This window comes from Mus musculus, chromosome 4 (assembly GCF_000001635.26).
Source record: "Mus musculus strain C57BL/6J chromosome 4, GRCm38.p6 C57BL/6J".
NCBI classification, from domain to species: Eukaryota; Metazoa; Chordata; class Mammalia; order Rodentia; family Muridae; genus Mus; species Mus musculus.
This window is the reverse complement of record NC_000070.6, coordinates 147,121,961-147,136,966: the sequence shown is the minus strand read 5'-3', so window position 1 is coordinate 147,136,966 and position 15,006 is coordinate 147,121,961. Positions and strand designations below refer to the sequence as shown.

The 15,006-nt window shown below is 41.0% G+C and overlaps 2 protein-coding genes and 1 pseudogene across 2 annotated transcripts in view; all 3 read right to left on the bottom strand.

Moving 5' to 3' along the window:
- Positions 1-4,874, bottom strand: part of Zfp991 (zinc finger protein 991) — a 48,487-nt gene extending 43,613 nt beyond the window's left edge. Inside the window, exons 1-2 of the mRNA NM_001083918.1 lie at positions 4,778-4,874; positions 2,303-2,395 (exon numbers count right to left, since the gene is read on the bottom strand). The gene's annotated coding sequence lies outside the window, so the exon portion shown is untranslated. The remainder of the gene's footprint in view (positions 1-2,302; positions 2,396-4,777) is intronic.
- Positions 1-12,085, bottom strand: part of Zfp978 (zinc finger protein 978) — a 267,146-nt gene extending 255,061 nt beyond the window's left edge. Inside the window, exon 1 of the mRNA NM_001378742.1 lies at positions 11,640-12,085. The gene's annotated coding sequence lies outside the window, so the exon portion shown is untranslated. The remainder of the gene's footprint in view (positions 1-11,639) is intronic.
- Positions 10,532-10,800, bottom strand: Vmn2r-ps18 (vomeronasal 2, receptor, pseudogene 18; annotated as a pseudogene).
- Positions 12,086-15,006: the final 2,921 nt, after the last annotated feature.

The window sequence follows — 15,006 nt, the reverse complement described above, 5'->3', positions numbered from 1 at the left end:
GAAACCCTGTCTCGTAAAACCAAACAACAACCACAAAAAGAAACCAACTAAACAAACAAAAAAACTACTTTAAAAATGAATTGATGAAAGTATGCACAAAATAACGCATACATTTTTCATGAAATAGGAAATAAGAAATTTCTTGCTAAGAATGAATAAACACAAGAACTAGTAAGTATTTCTCATATACAACACAGTAAAGCTCTATCCCACACAAGGAATTGAGAACAAAGTAAACATACTTTGCCACCTACACTACCAGCAAAATCTTCCAGATTAAAAATCCTAAGGAATATAATCTCACAAGGAACAGAATGTCATCGACCGATCTTCAAAGAACATTATAATAAAGTCCCAAGTAGAAGTCAGAAAAAATGAAACAGATATCAACATACTGAAGAGTAGTATATGTGGATCTTGGTTTTCATTTCAGAAAGAAGAAATTGTACAGAAGTAAACTGACATCACACTGGGTAGGGATACTTGAACCTGTTGTGACTTAGGGTGTGGTTCAGCCCAAGACACACAACATCAATCGCTCTGGTTTTAGTACAGGCAAGGCCTTAGTATTGACTTTAATCCAAAATATCAAAACTACAGTTTATATGTAGAAGAACACATCCATGTTCGAAAGCAATGTCTAATTGAATGACAGAAAATATGGAATATCAGAGAAAGATCTGACAGAATAGGATCTGCCCAACTTTGCTGTAATGAGAGAGGAAAGAGAAGCTACTTGAGACAGAGAAAGACATTACAAAAAGAAGAGAATAATAAAGGAATACAGTAGAGTGCATGGGCTGCAGTACAGTACAGTTGAGAGAGTAGATCCACAGAGAGGGAGAAGGACACAGTTTTACTGGGAGAGTTTTACAGAGTCAGATTGAAGAGAGAACATGCTAGGCCTGGGCAAAGACAGAATGAGCAGGAGAATGAGAAGGAGCCAGAGGATCACAAAAGATTTCTACAGTTAATTTAAGGTCTAGTGGAACAATTCAGTGTCTGAGAGAAGAACTCCGCTGGGAGAGGAGTTAGAGCTGGAAAAACTAAATTGAATCACCCAGGTAAGCATTGAGAAGGAGTAAGAAAGGGTGGGGGCTTATTCAGCAGCAAATTTCAGAGGCTGAAAACACACCAGGGCCTAGATAATACTGTATGGAGAGTAGAAGCTTACATGACTAGGCCTAGGTTAATAGATGTAGGCAGAAATCCTCCCAAATTACAGTGACAGTAGGAGAATGAAACTTACTTATAGAGCCCTGGGGTAAAAAGTAGACACTGCCAGGCGTGGTGGCGTACGCCTATAATCCCAGCACTCGGGAGGCAGAGGCAGGCGGATTTCTGAGTTCGAGGCCAGCCTGGTCTACAAAGTGAGCTCCAGGACAGCCAGAACTATAAAGAGAAACCCTGTCTCGAAAAACCAAAAAGAAAAAAAAAAAAAGTAGACACTGCTCAGTATAAAAGCTCTCAAGAATATAAGAGAAGAAACATACATCAGAAATAAGGCAAACAGACCCAAAACTAAAGCAAACAGTACAGAGTAGATCAACAATAATTATTCCACTCTAATCAGGACTAATGCAACACAGAGCATCAATAAGAACACAGGTCAAGGACAAAAAAACATTTAGACTGGACAGAATAGGTGATTCAGAAAGCAAGTAGAGCTTCTGGAGAAAAAAACCTCATATCAGACGATTCACTCTCAGCAGACATCTTACATACCATGGTGGGAACTTGCATAGTGACAAAAACTGCTAGGAAAATTGGGGCAGGAAGCAGAGTTATCCATATCATACTCAGGTTTGCAACCTGCTTGCTACAATCTGAATCTGCCAGACAAGACATGTAAATTTTTATGACAGTGGCAAGACTATCTGTGGGTAACAGAAGGTTTTCTGGTTCAAGCTCCACACGAAAAAAAATACATAGGTTACAGTGAAAATCAGCCTGAAAATTCTTAAGGAAGGTCACAGGCCCTAGGAGGGAATCTACTGCTGACATTTGCTTTATGTATAAATTGCCCTTGTCACAACCATAGCCTGATGATGCTTTCAATCTGAGTAAAAGAAACTTTGATTACAATGGGCAACAGCAATTTCCCATAATCAAAATTAATTTACTATTAACATCAAGTGACGACTGACAGCACTGCCTACCATGGGAAATCCAAATCATCACATCTAATATTATTCTTTTCCAGAATCATTAAGGAAATAGAATCTGGAAAAATCAAATTCATGTCCTCTTTCTCCTAACAGGTGAGCCCCACTCCACCCCTTGTTCAATACCTCTAACATACCTGGATCCTTTGTGAGAATCTCCTTGACCTTAACTATCCAGTGCTCTTAGTGTTGATTTACAGTTATGTACATTTAGCTGAGCATATGAATACCTGAAAATGGGAAAATATTATTCAGAATTAACCGGGAACTTTTCATGGAACACAAATGAGAGATGTCAATACATGATAAAAGGATAAACATGAGGGAAAGAGAAGAAATTATGAAAATGTTTCTTTTTCTCTGAGTATTTCAGTTTACCCTAGAGATGTGCAAGTCAGTCACACAGTTAACACACATACAGAGTCCTTTTCCAAGCAACAAGGAAGAGGAGCAGGAAAGACTGGAAGAAAATTATTCTGATCCACACAATCCAGACAGTTGAACTTCACCAACAAAAGGTCTGTGAAAAAAAGCACTGAGTGCAGGGTCTAAGCATTCCCACACCTGCAAGAAGTCCACAGTGCAGAACTCAACAAACCATGAATGTGCATGGGCTTTTCATGAAGCAAGGAGTCATTTTTCTTATGTAAGTGAGCAACCATAATCATTCCAAAGGTGCTGTCTAATTTTGTCTTAATCCATAGTAAATTTTCCACTTATTAAAATATCTTTGCCTTAAATCATTCTCTCACAGCATGCTGGGCAGAACCTTGGAAGGATTCATAGAAATTCAGGAGGAATGGCTAACTGGGATGTCTGTTAACATATCAATAGTCATAGTTGGGTAGGTGTTTTCTTGGCTCCTGTTTATCTCTTGGCCTGCCCCTCTGTCCTCCATCTCATCCTCAATTCCCCTCCCCCCATCTGATGGCCAGGTGCAGTTTGGAACCAGACAGATATCTCTGAATGCTTTCTTCCCTCAGACTGAAATGCCAAAAATTAACTGCACCACCATCACAAGAACCAGGTATCTTTGTGCGTTGCTGCAAGTTGCATGTCTTAGGAAAATAATAAAGCCTCATAGGAAACTACAGTGGCCTATTAAACTGCCTGTAGCATGTGACCAAATCCATCTCCTGGTCACGATGTATTATTTTATAAAACTTCCCCACATGGTACAATTAGTTTTTCTCTGGTGACACTCAGGGTTGACAGAACCTACTATATATCTTCTCCTCAGCTGTACCTTGCTGCAATCCTGTCTTCATGTTTTATTCAAACCTAAGGTGTGACATTAATAACTAAGCCTATGAAGACACATTTCTCAATGCTGTATTTTGACTGCATATACCTCAGTGTTAAACTAACAGAGACTATAACTTTGCTAGGTTAATATTAATATGTACAGCGACATGACAATTAAAAAGTGAAACATAAAAACAAAAAGTAGGCCTTTAGGGCCAGGTGTAAGAATAAGATCTTTGTGACTCAATGCCCCCAAGGTATGCTAACCATAAAACAAAAATTGAATTACAGAAGCTTTATAAAGGCTTTTGCAAAGGCAAACCTCCCGGTATAAAAACTCCAGATGCAGCCAAGGATCTCCGAGGATATTTTAGAAAAATATTCTGGCAAAGAAAGTCACCTTGACCCACCCTGACCACTCCAGGAACTCACTGTGCAAATGTGCTTGCTATTGTTACTGAGACTCATAGACATCTGTCTTGACTTTCCACTTAACTTGTACTTTTGGTATTTTCCAACAACGCCCTCCCCATCCCCTTGACTTATGGTTTCTTCCTTTAAATACCCCCTTACCCAGCTACTCTGCACACCACAGTCCTCTAGCCCTGCATGGTGTATGAATGTGGACCTGAGAGCTCTCTTGAAATAAAAGTCCTCTTACAATTTGCATCAAGACCCTTTCTTGCAAGTGATCTGGAATGTCGCCTCTCCTGAGTCAGAACGTGGGAGAGTCCTCACGTTTTGGGTCTTTCAAAGATACTTTATAACGAATATTTTCGAATTCAATCAAATCTGCACTGGTCCCTATATGACAAATGCTTACAAAGCTCTCTCAGAATGCCTACTCAGTTCCCTGGAGAAAGGGAAATGAAATGGCAAATGGAGGAACAGGGGAGTTAAGAAAGAATGAACGAATTTGAATTAAAGGAGCTTTATGAAGGCTTTTGCAAAGGCAAACCTCCCGGTATACAAACTCCAGATGCAGCCAAGGTTCTCCGAGGATATTTTAGAAAAATATTCTGGCAACCATAAAATTGATTAAAGCATCACCATGAACCCAATTCACAGGATCTCAAACTTCCTGATAATGGTAAGATATCCACAACAGAATTGTGAGAATGGCGGCAGAAAATGTACCCCTGCTCCACACACCTGCCCAGCTCCTGCCCATTTCCCAGTCCAACAGCTCCTCTGACCTAGAAGGTGACAGGATCAGCTGCTGAATGTCCTAGGAGGAGCAACGGCAGCTTAAGGAAGTTTTCAGGTTCCGCAAATACTGAATTGTGAGAATGGCGGCAGAAAAGGCACCCCTGCTCCACACCGCTGCCCAGCTCCTGCCGGGTTCCTAGTCCAACAGCTCCTCTAACCTGGAAGATGACAGGACCAGCTCCTGGATGTCCTAGGAGGCCAGCAAAACAACTGCTTCTTAAGAAAGTTTTCAGGCACCGCAAATACTAGGCACTAGTCTCCCTCCATGACTTCCTGATCACGAGGCAGCCGAGATGCAAGAAGAAAGATGAAACCGCGGAACTTCCCTTCTTTCTGCCTAGCGCCGCCTTCTGGACCCGCCCAAAATTCAACAGCTTCCTGGAATTCTTCTAAGCCCACCTACTTATGGGCCTTTTAATTAATTAGCTTCCCACTTCTTCACAGCAATGTTTGGTGTTTTGAATTTTTGCTTGCTTGCTTGCTTGCTTGCTTGCTTATTCGTTTCTTTGCTTTTAATTTGTCTTTTTCTTAAACTCATCTAATCGTGCAGGAATCCCACACTCCCCATCAGGAACCACTCCTCCAACTCTGTTGCAGGCTGCCTTCCACACAACTTCCCAGGACCTACTCTGCAAAGCTTCTTCACAAAGTTGCTGCCAGACTAGACCAGAGCTGGATGTAGTAGGACACTGCACCTGGGTTCTGAACCCTTCAGATACAATGGATCCTGTCTAACTTCTCATATTGTGCGTGTAGCCCTCTGGACTATAAATGCACAAAATTAAGCAGTCCCTTTGAATTCTGATGCTCAGAACAGATACCCAAAACAAACAAAAACGTAGATAAAATGTCCTTGGCTCAAACCACAAACCATAGAGGTATCTTATAAGGAGCACAATTTATGTGATATCCAAGACAAAGGATGGAAAACCCACAGTCATGATCAAGGACATTAAAGTTTGTAAACCTGTGAATCCACTCAGACAGGAACAAAATGAATCTTGGTCAAGAAAATAACACCAGATGCCTGAAGGAAATAAGGACAATATAAAATATTAAAATTATGTTCAATAGGTGCATAGAAATGCCACAAAAAAAATCCTGAAGAGAAAATGCAGTGAGGCGAATAAAAATGATACATAGAGAACCTGTGGGAGACAGATTATCAGACTTAAAGAAAAAGTAGAGGAGGTGGATGCCTCAATCAAAGAAAATGGTGAATTAAAATGATGTTAGGTCAAGGGACAATATTATTTACTGCTTGAAGGATGAGGCAATAAAGAGAAACTCCTTTGGAAAACTGTCCTGATCTTTGTCACAAAAAAAAAAGTAAGGAAAGGAAGAAAGAAAGAAAGAAAGAAAGAAAGAAAGAAAGAAAGAAAGAAAGAAAGAAAGAGAGAGAGAGAGAGAGAGAGAGAGAGAAAGAAAGAAAGAAAGAAAGAAAGAAAGAAAGAGAGAGAGAGAGACAGAAAGAAAGAAAGAAAGAAAGAAAGAAAGAAAGAAAGAAAAAAAGAAAGAAAGAAAGACAGAAAGAAAGACAGACAGAAAGAGAGAAAGAAAGAAAGAAAGAGAGAGAGAAAGAAAGAAAGACAGAAAGAAAGACAGACAGAAAGAGAGAAAGAAAACTAGAACAAAATTACAATACATAATGCACTGTTTGTTGATAAATGGTTTCCTGATTGTTCCCTGTAACACTCTATGTACACCCATGCATGTCAGCATAAGTGGGGGAAAGGAGACTCGAGATTTACCCAAGTCTCATTAGACTGTTGCTAGGAAGTCAACTCTTTTCATGATTATAATGAGTTCCAGGATTCTCATGTGACCTCTTAGGTTCAAAACCTGTTGTGATGATTATGAGAGGTTAAAATGGATTCTAGCTCAGCATGGAGGCGAGAGCTCAGAAGCACAAGCCCAAACCTGGGGGTCTGACTTTAAAGAACAGGGTTCTGTGCCCATGGACACCTTTCAGATGACAGGGCTACTAGTTTCGCATTGGGGTGATTTTTAGTTTTTCCCATATTGTACTTATGCAAAAAAAAGTCACAAGCTAATTGATTCCTCATATGTGAGTAGATTAAACATACTGGTGGTTAATAATGCATCTGTGTTGAGTTAAGGAAAGAAATGAAAGCCTTTTCCTCAGAGGCATTTAGCTGAGTGTGAGTACAAAGTTGAATTCTCTACTTCATGTTCCCTGTGCTTCCATCCTCTGTGTATCTGTTCAGTTAGTTTAAATCTGTAACTTCCTGAAGGCTGCTTGTATAGCTCTCCCTTTCTGTCTGCCTTTTGTCTCCATGTTGGTGTCTGTGTAATCTGTTGTCTATTTGTATCTCTCTGACTGGCCTTGAGAGAGAGCTTTGGAGTGCTTCTAGAACATCAAGGGAACCATCACTTGGGGAAAGAATGGGATAGTGAACAGTAATCTTTTATAAAGGATTAGGTAACTGGCTCCAAGTGGTCAAGTGGACAAGACAACAAACATTTATAAACATGACTTTTATCAACCAATACCTATAACTGTATATGCATTTTTGAACTATGCTTTAAGCCTCTGCATTTCATGCTTTCATCAAGTGACACTCATGCACTTTCTGAGCAGGACTTGAAAAAGTACATAAATTACCATTGTATCTATGCATCAAGTTAGGTTTTAAAAGTTGATATCAAGAGAAGTCCAAGGAGAATAATGTTAGTTTTTACGTTGTTCTTTGAAAAGTGTGCTAAACCCTCAAGTTGAGTAAACAGTAGGATCACAGCTTTAAATCTTAAATTTCGTCAAGTTGCCTTAATTCTGGTTGTAAGGTCCAGGAAAATTCCCCATCTATTACAAGGTAAGATGTTTTATATAATACATTGTCACACGTACAGTTCTGCCAATGCATAGGAAAGCACCATGGAGCAAGACTCCATGGAGTCCTGCTGGATGTAGTCTTAGTAAGATGTTCACAAAACAAAACAAAAAATAAATTTTTTTTAAGTACCAGCTTATAAGTGTATGAAGGTGTTTCAAATGAAATCTCTGAATTCTGAAAGAGATGGAGTTCCAGTTGATCTTGTCTTTTCCACTGTGTTACATCAAGAAAGTTGCTAGCCAAAGTGGTTTCATAAAAATATCCAAAGACTGCTGGCCACTGACAACAAAAGGGGTTGCTTTTAACAAACTGACAATAAGTCTTCATTGCTAAAGACAGGGCTGACACAAAACACTGTATATGAAAAGGGCAAACTGGTGCCTGCAAGAACATTGACTCTTATGTTCCATTGTCCTCTTTATGGAAGGTGCTTTGAAAGGTACACAAAGTGAAATATATACACAGAACCAACCAAAAAGACGTTGATCTATAATTTTTCCTTTCAGCAAAATATGCTTAGGGCAATGATGTCATGAATTTACTGGGAATAACCAATCAATGTCTAATTTGACTTAAATACCAAAAGCACTCTGGTAAAATGTTATATATCTATATACACAAGGGTGCTTGGTCATGAGTGTACTGGGAGTGTTTGTGGACACACCAGTGTTATAAGTAATGAAAAGGTTTCTATATACTATAAAGCATAAAACTTTCATTGGAGCAGTCTCCCAGCTATCATTTAGATTTAAGACAATTCAAGCCTATGACCTCATACATAGATACCTCTTAACCTCTCTCCCGCTCCGTTCTCATCTATCTGTTATCTTCTCTGTCTCCCACTAAATCTCCATCTGCATTCTCCTCTCTACATCTCTTTTAATATCCAGAAATTCGGCCCTCCAATTCTTGTCCCAGGAATTGGATGTCAGGTTTTTTCTTACAAGCAATCATGTGTGAAACATCACCAGAACTTCTCTGGATTGCCTCAAGGCTTAGAGAGCTGCTTGCCATTCAAGTATCTCAGCAGGGGTGGGAGGAGTATTTACAAATGTAAAGCTGGTGATGGGCCATAGAAATGACAATATCAAGATCCTGCTAGCACTCAGTTCTCTGCCAATAAAAATTTGAAAATACAGACACACCCACTGAAAAGGTTAGGAAATCCACCTCAATACACTTGGAGAATCCAAGCAGGACAGAAGAGGCAATTGGGGCCCACAGGTTGGAATGTCACTTTGATGTAGAGTAGTCTGACCTCAAATCAAGAGGAATACACCTGCCACAGTGTTCTGATTGCTGGGATTATGCTAGCAGCATTTGCAAGTTTCATGTCTATAGAGTCAAGCAATGTAATCACACTTTGTATATCTCAACAACATATTTTATATTCTAGAAAACATCTTTTGACTGTCTTTCCATTTACACTAACACAACATTAACATCCTATGAACCAGAAACAACCATAAAATATATTTTTCTGTAGAGGGCAAAAGGAAATTATGGTCAAGAATAAGCACTAAGTTAACCAGGGATGTAAAACCACAGCGCTTTCTCTTCAGTGCAAGAGAAGTACACTTTTTTTTTTTTTAACCAGAAGTAAAGGAATGGATGTAGTAAGCAGCTTGGTGACCTGTGGTAGATGTAGTGCCAAACCAAACCTGAAAGTCCCAGACTATTAAGTTGTCCCAGACAATCATCCTAGATCATTGTTTCTCCATCAGTACAAACCATCCTTGGGGGATATAGGACATGTACTTTACAGCTTGGTGTCCTCTACACTGTATGCTTGATCCTCCTCTAGGCTCTTTAGTTTTAGAATCCAACTTTAAAGAAAGACTCACATGTACTTTGCAAAAAACCTTTGAGGTAGCCACACATTTATTTGCATTGTATACATACAATTGAGACAACTATTACCAAAAAATTTCTTTCCAAAATTATACTGTGCTTACTTGTTCCTAAAATAAACAACCCTGAGATCAGAATCTTGAAGTTTCACTCAGCATTGGCAACTGAGTCTACCGGGAAAACTTATAGTTTACTTCCCAGTTTTAATAACTCAGAAACTCCTTAGTTTACTCAAATTCAGAACATAAAATCCAGGCAATCTCCAACCAGAGCTATTTCCAATTCTGAAAATCCTTCCGCCACACCCACCCCAAAAAATTAAACTATGAAAAGCCTGCCTCCCACTCATTTCTCTTGGGCTTCTCACCTGAACAGAGGCAGCCTCCCTGTAGTGTTTTCCCAATAAATTTCTTGTGTGTGGTTAATTGTTCCATGGGACATTGTGGTATATCATGGCTTCTGACTGTCAGGAGACCTTTTACTTCAGAACTGTTCACATATTCACTGGGAAAGATTTTCCCTGAGTGCTGCTAGAATTTCATTGGCAATAACACACAAAACACCCACAACCAGTGTAGAAATATTTATAGAGTGGTATTGAACTAGATTTCTTTTGGTCTCATGGATTGTTATTCTACCAGACCTAGTGTTTGCAGAGACCACCATGCTTGTATCACTTAACCAGTAAACATCAATCATAGTCTTTCATTCTGACTAATAAACTCAGTTTTGAGCACAAAATTTCTTCCCTTTGGAATTTTAGCTTTTTGATGTCTTTCATTTATAATGACCTATAGAGGATATACTTTACCAGAAGCCAGCAAAATGTTTCACAGAAAAATGCAGAAAAGACCAGAAATTTGAGACTATAATTTGTGAGATACAAGTACTAATGCCTACACATGAACTATTAATGATGATGTTCATGCTGTGAATAAATTTCAGTAAAAGAACACTCTGAGCCAGGCATGTTGGCGCACGCCTTTTAATCCCAGCACTCAGGAGGCAGAGGCAGGCAGATTTCTGAGTTTGAGGCCAGCCTGGTCTACAAAGTAAGGTCCAGGACAGCCAGGGCTATAAAGAGAAACCCTGTCTCAAAACAAACAAACAAACAAACAAAAAACAAAACCACTGTGAAATCCAGAACCAAGATCTACTTGGCCAAAAGTTTAGGGAAAAAAAAAAAATCCCAGTCTATGAACCTATGAACATGGTTTGCCTCACGATAAAAATGACTGAGTTTGAATGGCCTGTGAATATCATGAAGCCAAGGAAAGAGAAGATGAGAGAAATGGGCAGAATGCAGATGAGAGGGTGCCTACTGGCTTTCCAGATGGAAGGTGCTGGGTGATTCACAAAAATCCCAAGAATCATACCTCTGAAGGCAGGGAAACATAGACGCATATAGGCAAGATCCATTCTCAAAGGGTCTCCATAGGCCAGAGATGTCAAAGGTGTATGGATGCAATAGTAATCTAAGCTCTGTGATGGTGTGCCAATCCTCTGAACACTTCACGCACTAATAAACATGTGATGGAGAAAAGACATTATCACCGCTGGGAATGGTGGCCCATGACTTCAATCCCAGCACTTGGGAGGCAGAGGCAGGGGAATTTCTGAGTCCGAGGCCAGCCTGGTCTACAAAGTGAGTTCCAGGACAGCCAGGGCTATACAGAGAAACCCTGACTCAAAAAAACAACAACAACAACAACAAAAAAAAAAAAACCAAAGAAACAAACAAATAAAAAAAAGAACAACAAAACAACAAAAAGAAAGTATCATCATTGCAGCTTCCACAATCACAGGTCACTTTCAAACACTGGAACCCATAGAAGAAGGACTGTTTTGTTGAGCAGAGATGAAAGTGAAGCAGAGGCCAGCTCCCTGTGGTGCCAACTGCTCTGTGTCAAGTCGCAGTTTTGCTAACATCACTGACATGAGGGTGGGCAGAGCAGACTGCTCTTCTGAGGCCTCCTTTGCTGCACTGCCATCTAAACCATACAGAGGCGGTTCTACTTGAAGCAGTAAGGGATTGGATAAGGAATGTTGATATGAGGATCATGCATCTGGTGGAACACTTCTGCCAGGGCTGGTTCCTGGCCAGCTTCCCCCAGCAAACTCAAAGGAATCACTAAGTTTATGTCCCCCTAGAAGTGCCTTTCCCTTGGCTAGTGTCATATGGCTCAGCTTTCCTTTTCCGATTTCGCTGGTCATTCTGCTTTTTCTCAGGAGTCTCTACTTCTTTATCACTCAAGGACCCCACGCTGCACAAACTCTGGTTAGAAGACACACTGTTGAGTGGTCCCTTACTTACACCAACTCCAGTGAACCTGGCCTCTAGTAATTCCTGCCTTCGTGGGTCCAGGCTATGCAGTTCTTCCATCATTTCTGCCACCGCTGCCGCTCCACTCTCCTCTCGGGCGGGGCCCCGACCCGACCCGGCTGCTGACCGCTCCGCTCTCCCCTTGGGCAGGCCCGGGGCGGAGCCAGGGCCTCTCCTGAGCGCAGCAACCCCTTTCCCCCGCCCCTCCCCCCCTTGCAGCCGCCGCCCCGCCGGGCTCCACAACAGGGCGGGCTGGGGAGGGGGACTACGGAGGCCACAGATCCCCGAGCTCGCGTATGGAGCCAGGAGGCTGACGCGGGCCCGAGCACCGGAGGCCGCCGGGGGGCCGCGGGGCCGGCCTCCTGGAGCCGGACAATGGCCAAGGGAGGCGCAGAAGGGTCTGGGTCGGGCCGAGAAGTGGGGGCCCGCTCGGCTGGGGGCCACTCGGGTGCGGCACGGAGGGCGGGGTCGGAACCGCTAGTGCCCAGGACCCGCCTCCGGCCCCTTAATCAGGATCGGTTCCTCAAGTGAGCTTTCTAGTAAGCTACCTGAGTTGGCTAAGTGGGTCCCCTTAGTAAGCTACTCCTTAATATTTCTGTTTCTCAGGGGGAGGGTATAGGGGGCTTTTGAGATAGCATTGGAAATGTAAATGGGGAAAATATCTAATAAAAATATTAAAAAAATATTTCTGTTTCTCTAAGTCTGTCAGATGACTCTGGGCAATAAGCTGAATACCAATGCTCCAACATGTTGAAGTAAGGGACTGTCCAAGTGATCCGTGATCTCTGTAAATTGACTAAGTTTTGGAAGCTGTGTTAGGCTTTCTTTATATTTTCAGTTAATATCAGTCATTCTTGGATTTCTGATGGGGTTGAAAAACTGCAGTCTACTAGCCAACCCAGGTTTTTTACTTTGAGAGGAACAGTTCTGAGAGGATGGTTTTAAGATGGCATTCAATATAAAGCCAAGATATATCCAGATGTAGAATTATAAGTCTTTTAAGTAAAGATCCATGACAGAGGTTCTGTTTAATTAACAAAGATGGTGGACTGGGTGTTAGGTCTCTAGTACTTTATAAATTACAAAATAATAATAGTTATGTTCAATTATATCTGAGATAAAATAGTCTTTTAATTGGACAGAAAGGAGGAAATGTTATGAATAGCCCCAGAGCTAATTATATTTGATGTTAATTCCATTCTCCTGTGAGTGGTTGTGAACAAGGAATGAGTCTGCACTCAGGTGATTTCTTGTAAACCAGCTCCCCACCTAAATTTGTAAAATACAGGAGAGCTGATAACTGAGCAGATAAAGGGAAGGTGGATCAGAAGGTGGCAGGAGACTGTCCCTTGATACTAGCTGGGGGCAAATGAGTTGGCTTCAAGGGAGTCATGAGAGCAGCAGAGCTGATTGTGATCCTCACCTTTCTAGCAGCTGAGACAGCAGGCCCTGCATCTCACAGCACAGTAGAGCTGTCCCTGCATATGGGGCTTGCAAGTGAGGTAATCCCAATGGCATGAGCACAGCAGAGCTGGGTCTTCCTCATGGGTGCACTGTTGTACCTCTGTTGAGAATTCTGTTTAGCTCTGTATCACATTTTAAAAATTGGGTTATTTGGTTTGTTGGTGGCCGACTTCTTGAGTACTTTATATATTTTGGATAGTAACCCACTGTCATATGTAGGGTTGGTGAAGGTCTTTCCCATTCTGTTATCTGTTGTTTTGTCTTATTTACAATATATTTGCCTTACAGAAGCCTTTCAGCTTGAAAGGTTCCCACTTATTAATAGTTTGTCTTACAGCCTTGAGCCATTGGTGTTCTGTTCAGAAAGTTGTCTCCTATACCCATGAGTTTAAGACTATTCCCCACATTCTTTTCCCTTAGACTTAGTGTATTCAGCTTTATATTAAGGTCTTTGATTCCCTTGGATTTGAATTTTGTGCATGGTGGCAGATATGTATCTATTTACATTCTTCCAAATGCTGACATTCAATTAAGTCAGCACCATTTTTTGAAGATACTTTCTTTTTCCATTGTCTGGGTTTGACATTTTTGTCAAAAGCAAGTCCTTTTCATCCTCCATCTTATACCCATCAGAATGGCTAAGATAAAAAAAGTTAGAATATGCTGCTGAGGATGTGGAGCAAGGGGAACAACTCTTTCATTGTTGGTGCAAGTGAAAATTTATTCAACCACTTGGAAAATCAATTGTGTGTGTGTGTGTGTGTGTGTGTGTGTGTTTGCAGAAAAACGGAAGAAGTTCTACCTAAAGACCCAGCTATACCACTAATGGGCATATACCCAAATGATGCTCCAATATCCCACAAAACACTTGCTACACTATGATCATAGAAGCTTTATTCATAATAGGCAGAAACTGAAAAGATGTCTCTCACTGAAGAGTAGATAAGGAGAATGTGGTACATTTACACAATGGAATACTATTCAGCTACTAATAACCAAGACATCACGAATTTTGCAGGTAAATGGATATAACTTGAGAATATCGTCCTGAGTGAGCTAACTTAGTCCAAAAACAACATGGATGACATATACTCACTTAAAAGTGGATATTAGCCAAAAAATACAAGTAAAATGTTACATTCCATAGACCCAGAGAAACTAAACAAGAAGGAAGGACCAAGGGAAGAAGTTTGAATCTCACTTAGAAGGAGGGATAAAATAGTCATATGAGGAAGATGGAGGAAGGGAGCTGGGATGGAGAGGGGTTGGGGAGGGCAATTCATAATCAGGTGTTCGGAAAGACAGAAGAGATGGCCAGATGTCCATGAAAATGAATGGAAATCTGCACCTGACTATGGTGAGGAGGTGTGGGGCATGTTCAGGATGAGACAGAGACTATAAGGAAGTATAAGGAAGCCCCCAAGAATCAGTGGAGGTGACTTTAGCTGTGACTCACTTCTTTGGGGATATGATTTCTTAAGAGGCCATCTCCTGTAGCCAGAAAGGAGCCTCTAGGGTGTTCTGAAGACCTTGGAGGTGAGAGAATCTCAAAAATCAAAGGGAGAGACCTTAGATGAAATACTGTACAGTGGGTAGAGGAAACTCAAAGAGTCCATCTCCAGTAGAAAAACAGCATCAAGTGGACAGACGGGATTGCCATCCAACAGTCAAAGATTCTGACCCAAAATAGTTTCTGTAAAAGAACAGAAGAGACAAAAATAGAGAAGAGACTGAAGGAAAGGAGGTGCAATGACCAGCCAGAATTGGGATCTATCAAATGAAACATGGCTAATGAAAAAGTAATGCACTTCCAAGTGGAATTGTATTTATCTACAAAGAAAACTGAAATGAGAAAATTGGCAAGAAAATGTATGGAACTATCAGAAAATTTATA